Raw genomic sequence first — 9863 nt, 5'->3', positions numbered from 1 at the left:
TTAATATGTTGAACATTTTAATCCAAATTTAGTGGTAACTCAGTTTATACTACTGATTTCTCATTCGTTTAAATGATATCTTTTGTAAAAGTCATAACCAACACATGAACAGACTGATTTATATCTTTATTTTTTTATTTTTTTGAGACAAGAGTCTCACTCTGTCACCCAGACTGGAGTGCAGTGGCATGATCTTGGCTCACTGCAACCTCCGCCTCCTGGGGTCAAGCGATTCTCCTGCCTCAGCCTCCCGAGTAGCTGGGATTACAGGCGCGTGCCACCACACCTGGCTAATTTTTGTATTTTTAGTAGAGACTTTCACCATGTTAGCCATGATGATCTCGATCTCCTGACCTCGTGATCTGCCCTCCTCAGCCTCCCAAAGTGCTGGGATTATAGATGTGAGCCACCACACCCAGCCCATGTCTTTATCTTTAAACACAGAATGTAAGCTGTAGTTGAATCTTGCTAAAAGTTGTCATTTGTTTTTTTTAATCTATACCCATAAAACTTTTTTTTAATATGTTGACCATTCAGAAAATAATTATTGAAGGAGTCGTCTTGATACAATGTGATGCCACTACAAAGTGTATTTCTGCTTTTTGATGAGCCCCTTGAGAAGAGGAGCTATATCCTGTTCATCTTATAGATCCCTGGCCTCACACATAATTGGGCACTCAAAGATACATATAAAAGTGAATGTTTTTAGAATCCTTGCACTAATTCCTAGAGGCTAGTTTTATGTAGATGTTTCCCAACTATATGGGATAAGTAACCTAATTCACTAAAGAATCCAAGATGTAAGTCACATGGTAAGTGGTAAATCTGAATCAAGCATCTACTATGAATACTACTACCAAGTGCTAAGAAAACATGAGAAGTGGGGAATACCTTACTACCTGAGGGAGCCTAGGAAGATTTCTCAAGTGACATTAAAGTCCTAAGGAATGACTAAGAATTACATGATTAATAAAGGCACAAAATATGACAATAGCATAGCAGTATAATACAGCTGGATGGAGCATAGTAATTTGAATAAGGATGAAAAGCAAGAGAGGTACCTGATCATGAAAGACCCTTAAACCACCACACTGGGGAACCGGGGATTTGTTCTGTGGTTAGGTTTGGAAATGCATTATAGTGCTTTAGAAAAATCACTTAGGCTGCAGGATGGAGGTTGGATTAGAGGCTACTGGAGAAACACAAAAATGAAGATTGTGTTTCTCTCTATCCCCTTTATGTAAAGGCTAGTAATGTATGTAAGATTTACAAAAGCTGTTAGTTAATTCATATAATTCATGAACTTTAAGCCTCACCATGTGATTTGCCAGATAAGCTTACTTTGTATATTTATAAAATATAGTTGTTGGTTTCAGAATTTCAGAAAAGACTCCAAATTTAATGAGGACTCCAAGGTTTTGTGTTTTTAGAGGTGACACAGCATATTGGCAAACAGTATATAATTTGGTCACTTACAAGGCTAAATACTGCACATTAGCAAGTAAGTTGGGAAGGGTAATCTAAATTGTCCCGGATAAAAACTTAAGCCAAGGGCCGGGCGCGGTGGCTCAGGCCTGTAATCCCAGCACTTTGGGAGGCCGAGGCGGGTGGATCACGAGGTCAAGAGATCGAGACCATCCTGGTCAACATGGTGAAATCTCGTCTCTACTAAAAATACAAAAAATTAGCTGGGCACGGTGGCGCGTGCCTGTAATCCCAGCTACTCAGGAGGCTGAGGCAGGAGAATTGCCTGAACCCAGGAGACGGAGGTTGCGGTGAGCCGAGATCGCGCCATTGCACTCCAGTCTGGGTAACAAGAGCTAAACTCCGTCTCAAAAAAAAAAAAAAAAAAACTTAAGCCAAATTAAATTTAAAGGAGTTTAATTGAGAATGAACAATTTGCAAATTGGGCAGCCTCCAGAATCACAGCAGTTTCACAAGACTCAAGTGTAGTCACGTGGTGGAAGATTTACAGACCAAAAAAAGGAAACAATGTACAGAAATCGGCAGTGAGGTACAGAAGCAGCTGGATTGCTTACAGGCTGGTGTTTGCCTTATTTGAGCACAATTTGAACACTTGGCAGTGTATGAGTGCTTGAAGTATGGCTGCTGGGATTGGTGGAGACTTAGTTACTGTTAGAGGCACATACTCCTAAATTAGGTTTTAAATTTTGGCTGACTCTTATGCTAGGTTACAGTTCATCCAGAAGGACTCAAATATAGAAATATAGAGTCCTTCTCAGGCTGTATTTTGTTTGTTTTAACATCCCCAAGGGCCTGTAGTCACATGAGGCATGATACTAATTCTTGAAGTGTCTCCAACAATTCTATGGTAAGAGCTAAAAGTCAGTGGTGTTTATAACCCCTAATTTGTAGACAAGGTAATTGGAATAAGCAAAAACATATAAAAGACAAGAAGAAAGGCACAGAGACGTGTAAGAAATAAGTACACGGTAAGACGTTATTTATGCTTTCCTGTACATACTAAAGTATGTCTTCATTTGGGTCATCAATAGGTTTTTGGAAGCTGCGACTAAGAGTAACTATACTGAAAAATTTTACCACAGGCTAATTGATGTAAGCAAAATTAAGTTCCCATGGCATGTTTCTGGCCACAAAAACTGCACCAGATGTCTAAACAAAGACCAAGAACACTTCTAATTAAACATTGAAATAAATGTGAGCTAAACAAACGTTTAAGAAAGATTAATAAAAACTAGATAATTACCCAACTTTTTGTCAGTCAGTGAGTGGTGGTGGTCATGGTGGTAAGTTAAGTCAAGCAATACACATACCTATCCTTTACAAAATGAAAATTGTCAGGAGCACCTCCTACCACCACGGAGTTCAAAATCAATCACAAACGTGGCAGCCTCGCTGAGCGCTTAGGCATTGCATCATTTACTGTCGTGCATTTGTATGATTATCATGGACTTTACAAACCTTTATTTTACTATTTGTATTCATTTTCCAACCCACTTATTCCAGTTCAGGGTCACTGGTGGCTGGAGCTGATCCTTGCAGCTCAAGATGCAAGGCAGGAACCCACCCTGGACGGGACATCCCATCCCAGGATACACTCACACACCCATGCTCACTCAGACTGGGCCAATCTAGACACGCGAGTGAACCTAACAGGCAATTTGAGATGTGGAAGAAACCGGAATACGTAGAGACAGAGATATAGGGAGAATGCAAACCACGCAGAGAGAGGCCCCCGCCACTCTGATGTTAATTAGACAATGTCGAATGAAAGGATGTTATCTGGGGACCTCCTATGTTAGTAATCTCAACACTTGGAAAGCAAACAGTGTCGGAAGGCTTTTCTGAGTCCTGAGCTTTGAGGGATGGATCCTTTCAACATACAAACTCTTCCAGTAGAAAGAGAGAGCACTCCTCAAGTCATTCTTAAAGAAGCTTAACCAAATACCAAAACTCAGAGAAGAATAGTTTGAAAAATAAAAAATACATGTCAGCTTACTCAAGAGAATAGCACAAAGTCATAAATTGTTAGCAATACAAGTGGAGCATTTTTTAAAAAAAAGACGGCACAGCATGACCAAGTTGTGTTTACATCTGGAGTGCAAGGGTAAAATAACATGAAGAAATCTAAAAGTGCAATTTGCCACATAGACAAAAAACATTCTCAGTCTATGCATCAAAAACATTAAACATTTGATAAAATTCAACCACCATAATGGCTAAAAAAAGTTTTAAAACATACCTTAGCCAACTAGGTTAAAAAAAAACTATCAGGTAAAAGAAATCTATAAAAGTATTTATGGCATACTTTATTTTTAATTATGAAATGCTAGAAATACCCCTTTAAAATCAGATTATCAATCAAGGAAAGTAATTTAGCATTGTATTAGACATCCTGGCTAGTGCAGTAAGGTACAAAAAAAGTAAAAAGTATAAGGATTGGAAAGGAAGATATAAAGCTGACAATATTCAGAAATGACAAATTATTAGAATTAATAAAGCTTAGTGAGATTCAGATACATTATATTCAAAGGTCAGTTGCATTTCAGACATGAGCTCAATAGCATGTTCTCTTCTTTCCTTCTTTCTCTCTCTCTCCTTCTTTCTCTCTTTTTGTCTTCTTTCTCTTTCTTCTTTCTCTCTCATTCTCTCTTTTTCTTTCTTCTTTGTCTCTCTCTCTCTATCTCTTCTTTCTCTTCTCTCTCTCTCTCTCCCCCCCAACCCCCCACCTTTCTGTCTTTCTGGCACAGTCTCACTCTGTCACCCAGGCTGAAGTGTACTGAAGTAATCATGTCTCACTGCAGCCTGCACCTCCCTGGGTCAGGGAATCTTCCAGCTTCTTGAGCTGGGACTACAGGTGCATGCCACCATGCATGGCTAATTTTATTTTACTTTTTTGGAGAGAAGGGGTTTTGCCATGTTGCCCAGGCTGATCTTGAACTCCTGGGCTCAGGCAATCCACCCACCTTGTCTTCCCAAAGTACTGGGATTACAGGCATGAGCCACCATGCCTGGCCAGTATGTTCTGTTCAAAAAAAGAAAACAGTGACATGTCACCTAGGAATAAATCCAACAAAAGATGAGTAAGAATTTTGTGGTGAATTTGTTTTTAAACTTCATAAGCATCATTAAAGAAAACCTACTTAAATGGAGAATACACAATGATCATATTTATGAATCATAGCTCTAGAATATAGAAACTCTCAATCTCCAAATTCCACACAATTCCAATCAAAATCCCAAACAAGTTTTAAATAAGATTTACAAACTTATTCTAAAATATATGGGTGACCAGAGGATGAAGAATAGTCCAAATTCTTCTGAAGAGAATGAATAAAGCAGAGAGACCTTCTCTACTAAATATCAAGACTTGATACTTCAGTCTTTAAGATCCTAGGAAGGGAAAGATTTTTAAACAAGGCACACCAAGCACTAAATATATTGAAATTTTATTTATTTGATATAAAATTCATCATTAAAAAGGTGAAAAAACAGGTGACAACTGGAAAAATATATTTGCTACTTATGTGCTGTCAAGTATCAAGTATACTTAAGTATATACAATGTATAAAGTATATATACACACCCACACATTGTGTAGGTGTCTATATATTTATATACATGTTGAATATCCCTAATCCAAAAATCAGAAAATCCAAAATCTGAAACGCTCCAAAATCCAAAACTTTGAGCACCAGCATGACACCGTAAGTGGAACATTTCACACCTGATCTCATGGACAGGTCACAGTCAAAATCCAGGTACACAATACAGCTTACTCAGCATCCCCAAGGGGAAAAAGACCTCCTCAGCCTTTTTGAGATACGATATACCTTTTCCATGCATCCTGAGTTGCCACTCAAACATACCCCCAAAAGGAATAAAAATGGCACATGTGCAGGCCAGACACACCAAAGGCAGAGTCTCTATGAGACAAAGCCCCACATGAGGCCACCAAGTCCTACGTGCATGACTCACTTATTCTCTGCTCTGTGGTGTAAAGATATCATTGAAAATGTCAAATAGGCCTGCAGACACCCTTATGAGTAATAAGAAAATAAGGAAGCACTTATGCTTATCTATAGCTTGATAGAAAGCCAAGCTGTTGGAGGAACTGGACTGTGGCTTAAGTGTGGGACATCTTTCAGAAGAGTATGTCATTGGAATGACTACCATATGTGACCTGAAGAAACAGAAGGATAGACTGTTGAAGTTCTATGCTAAAGGTGATGAACAGAAATTAATGAAAAATAGAAAAACACTGCATAAAGCTAAAAATGAAGACTTGATTGTTTATTGGAAGAGTTGATTTATCAGTGTTATAGTGAGCATATGCTGCTTAATGGTATGTTGATCATGAAACAAGCAAAGACTGATCATGATAAACTGAAAATTGATGGGGACCGTGAATGTGCAACAGGCTGGTTGCAGAAATTTAAGAGAAGACGTGGCATTCCAGTTTTAAACCTTTGTGGCAATAAAGCATCTGCTGGTCACAGGTCAGTGAAGAAATTCATTAATGAGTTTGTCAGGGTCATCACTGATGAAAAGCTAACGCCAAAACAAGCCTATACCGCGGATGAACGTCACTGTCCTTACTGCCCTGGAAGGCCCCTGACTACAGCTGATGAGACAGCCCCTGCAGGCATTAAGGATGCCAAGGACAGCATAACTGTGCTGGGATGTGCTAATGCGGCAGGCACACGTAAGGGTCCACTTGCTGTGATAGGCAAAGGCTTGCATCCCTGGCTGTTTCCAAGAAGTGAATTTCTTACCAGTCCATTATTCTGACCAAAAAAAAAAGGCATGGACAATCAGGAACATCTTTTCTGATTGGCTTCACAAATACTTTATATCAGCAGCTCTTGCTCACTGCAAGGAAGCTAGACTGGATGATGACCACAGGATTTTGTTATTCCATGATAACTATTCTGCTCGTTCTGCAGCTGAAATTCTCATCAAAAATGTTTGTGTCATGTACTTTCCCCTAAATGTGACTTTATTAATTCATCAGTCATGTGACCAGAGTATCCTCAGATCAACGAAGAGTGAAAATGAAAATACTTTCTTTTTTTTTTTTTTTTTTGAGACGGAGTTTCGCTCTTGTTACCCAGGCTGGAGTGCAATGGCGCGATCTCGGCTCACCGCAACCTCCGCCTCCTGGGTTCAGGCAATTCTCCTGCCTCAGCCTCCTCAGTAGCTGGGATTACAGGCACGCGCCACCACGCCCAGCTAATTTTTTGTATTTTTAGTAGAGACGGGGTTTCACCATGTTGACCAGGATGGTCTCGATCTCTTGACCTCGTGATCCACCCGCCTCGGCCTCCCAAAGTGCTGGGATTACAGGCGTCAGCCACCGCGCCCGGCCCCGAAAACACTTTCTTGACCAGTATTCCAGCAGCCCTGAATGGACGCATGAGGGTGGAAGGTTTTCAGAATGGCTTTTTCATGGCAGATGCCATATATGCTTCTTGTATTATCTTGAAACACAGAGCTAAGGCCATAGTGATATGTTCCTGGTACGGCCTCTGGCCTGTGACTATGTTCAGTGAAGGTGACGAACAAGATGGAGATTTCGAAGGATTCCATATGTCAGATGAGAAAAAAAAAGTCTGACTTCCTTATATATGCAAAAAAATTCTTTCGGAGTCTGTCAATAAGCTGGATGAAATTGATATCACAGAATTTTGGACCTTCAAGAATGAGGTTCCACTTGTTCATTCATGGATTGTGAAGTAGCTAAAATGGTTTTGAGTCAGGGTGATCATGATAATAGTGATGACAAAGATGATGTTGTTAACGCTGCAAAAAAGTGCCTCTAGGCAACATGATGAAAATGTGTGATGGGCTTATTGAAGGGGTAGAGCAGCATTCATTTATAACAGAACAGGAAATAATGTAAGCTTAGGAAATCCAAGAGCAACGTCTAAGACAGAAACCACTGTTAATGAGGCAGATGACTCTGCAGGAAACAGTTTAAAAGGCCTTCCAGCAGAGTGGCTTCTCATCCCTAGAGCACACACATCCTTGTCCTTCAACTGCTTCTGATGTTTCTTCTCACCTAAAAAAATAAAATACAGTATATCGTAGCCTTTTAATAAAACACAAAACACAACATCATAGGTAGAGGCCAAAAGCCTGCTGTTGTTTGTTGTTGCTACTGTTTAACAGCTAACCCAGGTATTGTGGTGATGCTATTGTGTTGCTGAGTTACCCTGAACACATTGTTTTTTCCACTGTGTTAATGGTGTGTCATATGTTTTATTGTTAAGTACTTTTGTGTAAATAAGAAAATGATTGCTTATTGGTAGCACAGAAATTCAGTCGGGAGTGATGATCATGCCAGACAACCTCAGACTGTCCACATGGGTTCAATGTACACAAACTTTGTTCCATATAAAATTATTAAGTCTTGTATAAAGATCTTCAGGTTATGTGTATAAGGCATATATAAAATATAAAATATAAATAGATTCAATGCTTAGATTTGGGTGCCAACCCCAAGATATCTTACGTATATGCAAATATTCTGAAATCCAAAATCTGAAACACTTCTAAGTCCCAAGCATTTTGGATAAGAAGTGCTCGACGTGTATCTAGCAAGTACACATAAGGACTACATATTAAATTAGCAAAAGAAGTCCAAAACAAGAGGAAAGGACATGTATGTGCAACTCACAAAGGAGAAAACACAAATTGTGAATAATCACATGAAACTTGTTCTGCCTTATTAAAACTCACGGAAATCTAAAGTCAGATTTAAAATGAAATACTACTTTACACTGACTAGATCGTCAGGTATTGACAAGTGCCATCAGTGATTTGAACAAAGGGAATACCTGTACACTACAGGTAAGATTAAATTGACATAAACCACTTTGGAAAACAGTTTTACCAAGTTATTTACAATACTCTTGTAAAGTTGAACATAAAATATAACAGTTCATTTCTGGATGTATGTATCTGGATTTTAGGGCCTTAGAGAAACTCTTGCATATATACACACCAGAAGACATACACAAAATGTTCACGATAGCATGATGTGTAACAATGAAAACCTAAAAGTATCCAAATTAGTAAGTGAACTGTGGCCTATTTACACTTCGATGTATCAAATAACACTAAAAATTAAAAAGCAATAGCTTCCTTCAACAATGTGGATGAACCTTAGAAACATAATATGGAATGTCAAAAGAAATTGCAGAGCACTACATGAGTATTTTTAAACAGGGCAAAAGCAAAACTAAATCATATGTGTTTTAGAAAGGTATATATACAATTTAAAAAGTTCTTTTTTTAAAGCAAGAGAATAATCAACAAAATTCTAAATTGTGGTTTTAGAGAGATGAGGATGAGACCCGGGAGAAATATTCAAGCAGCTTCAACGGTATTGGTAATGTTCTAGTGGTGCTGTTGTGTGGTATATTGATGGTTGTTTACTTTATTCAATAAATACATACACTTTAAATGTATCAACAGAATTCCGTAATACTGATGCCTTAATTCAACAGATTGCATTCTAATGTATAGAATATTTAACTGGGGGGACACCCAAGTAGAGATGTTTCATCAGCTGATAGTTAAAAATATCTATTATTCTGAAGAGAGATCTAAGCCAGAGTTGCAGCTTGGAGAGTTATCACTATAAATATCTTTACAGATTTGGAAACCGAATTTCTCATTTAAAAATGTGGGAATTTGGCCAGGCCCAGTGGCTCATGCCTGTAATCCCAGCACTTTGGGAGGCTGAGGTGGGTGGATTGCCTGAGGTCAGGAGTTCAAGACCAGCCTGGCCAACATTGTGAAACCCAGTCTCTACTAAAAATAAAAAAAAAAAAATTAGCCAAGTGTGGTGGCGTGAGCCTGTAATCCCAGCTACTCAGGAGGCTGAGGGAGGGGACTTGCTTGAACCAGGGAGGGTGGAGGTTGCAGTGAGCCAGGATCGCACCACTGCACTCCAGCCTGGTTGACAGAGCGAGGCTCCATCTCAAAAAAAAAAAGTGCGAATCCAAGAATTGAATAAATGAGAATGGATAAGCTAATGTATGACGTATATCCATAAAGAAAAAATAGTCAATGAGATCAGAGAACTTCAACTTAAAGAAATGGGCATGTTTTCTTAAGAGAACAGCCACTGTCCTGGAACACCTGGGTATCTCTTAACAAGAAAGGATGGTGGGAGATGTCTGAAACCAGAAGCTTACGAAAGGGAACAGGTAGACGCCTAGAAAGGACTGTCTCAAGAGAGGGTTTGTGCTGTAAGATGAACATTCAGGGAGAAGCAAATATACATACTTAAGGACAGATATCCTGTATGTCAAGAGTGGGAATAGAATTAGAACTTTTAAAAACATAGCTGTCTTTAGCCAGGGGCATTGGCT

Source organism: Aotus nancymaae, unplaced genomic scaffold (assembly GCF_030222135.1).
Source record: "Aotus nancymaae isolate 86718 unplaced genomic scaffold, 86718_ANA_hifiasm-v0.15.2.pri h1tg000043l, whole genome shotgun sequence".
NCBI classification, from domain to species: Eukaryota; Metazoa; Chordata; class Mammalia; order Primates; family Aotidae; genus Aotus; species Aotus nancymaae.
Note: the sequence above shows the minus strand (reverse complement) of the source record.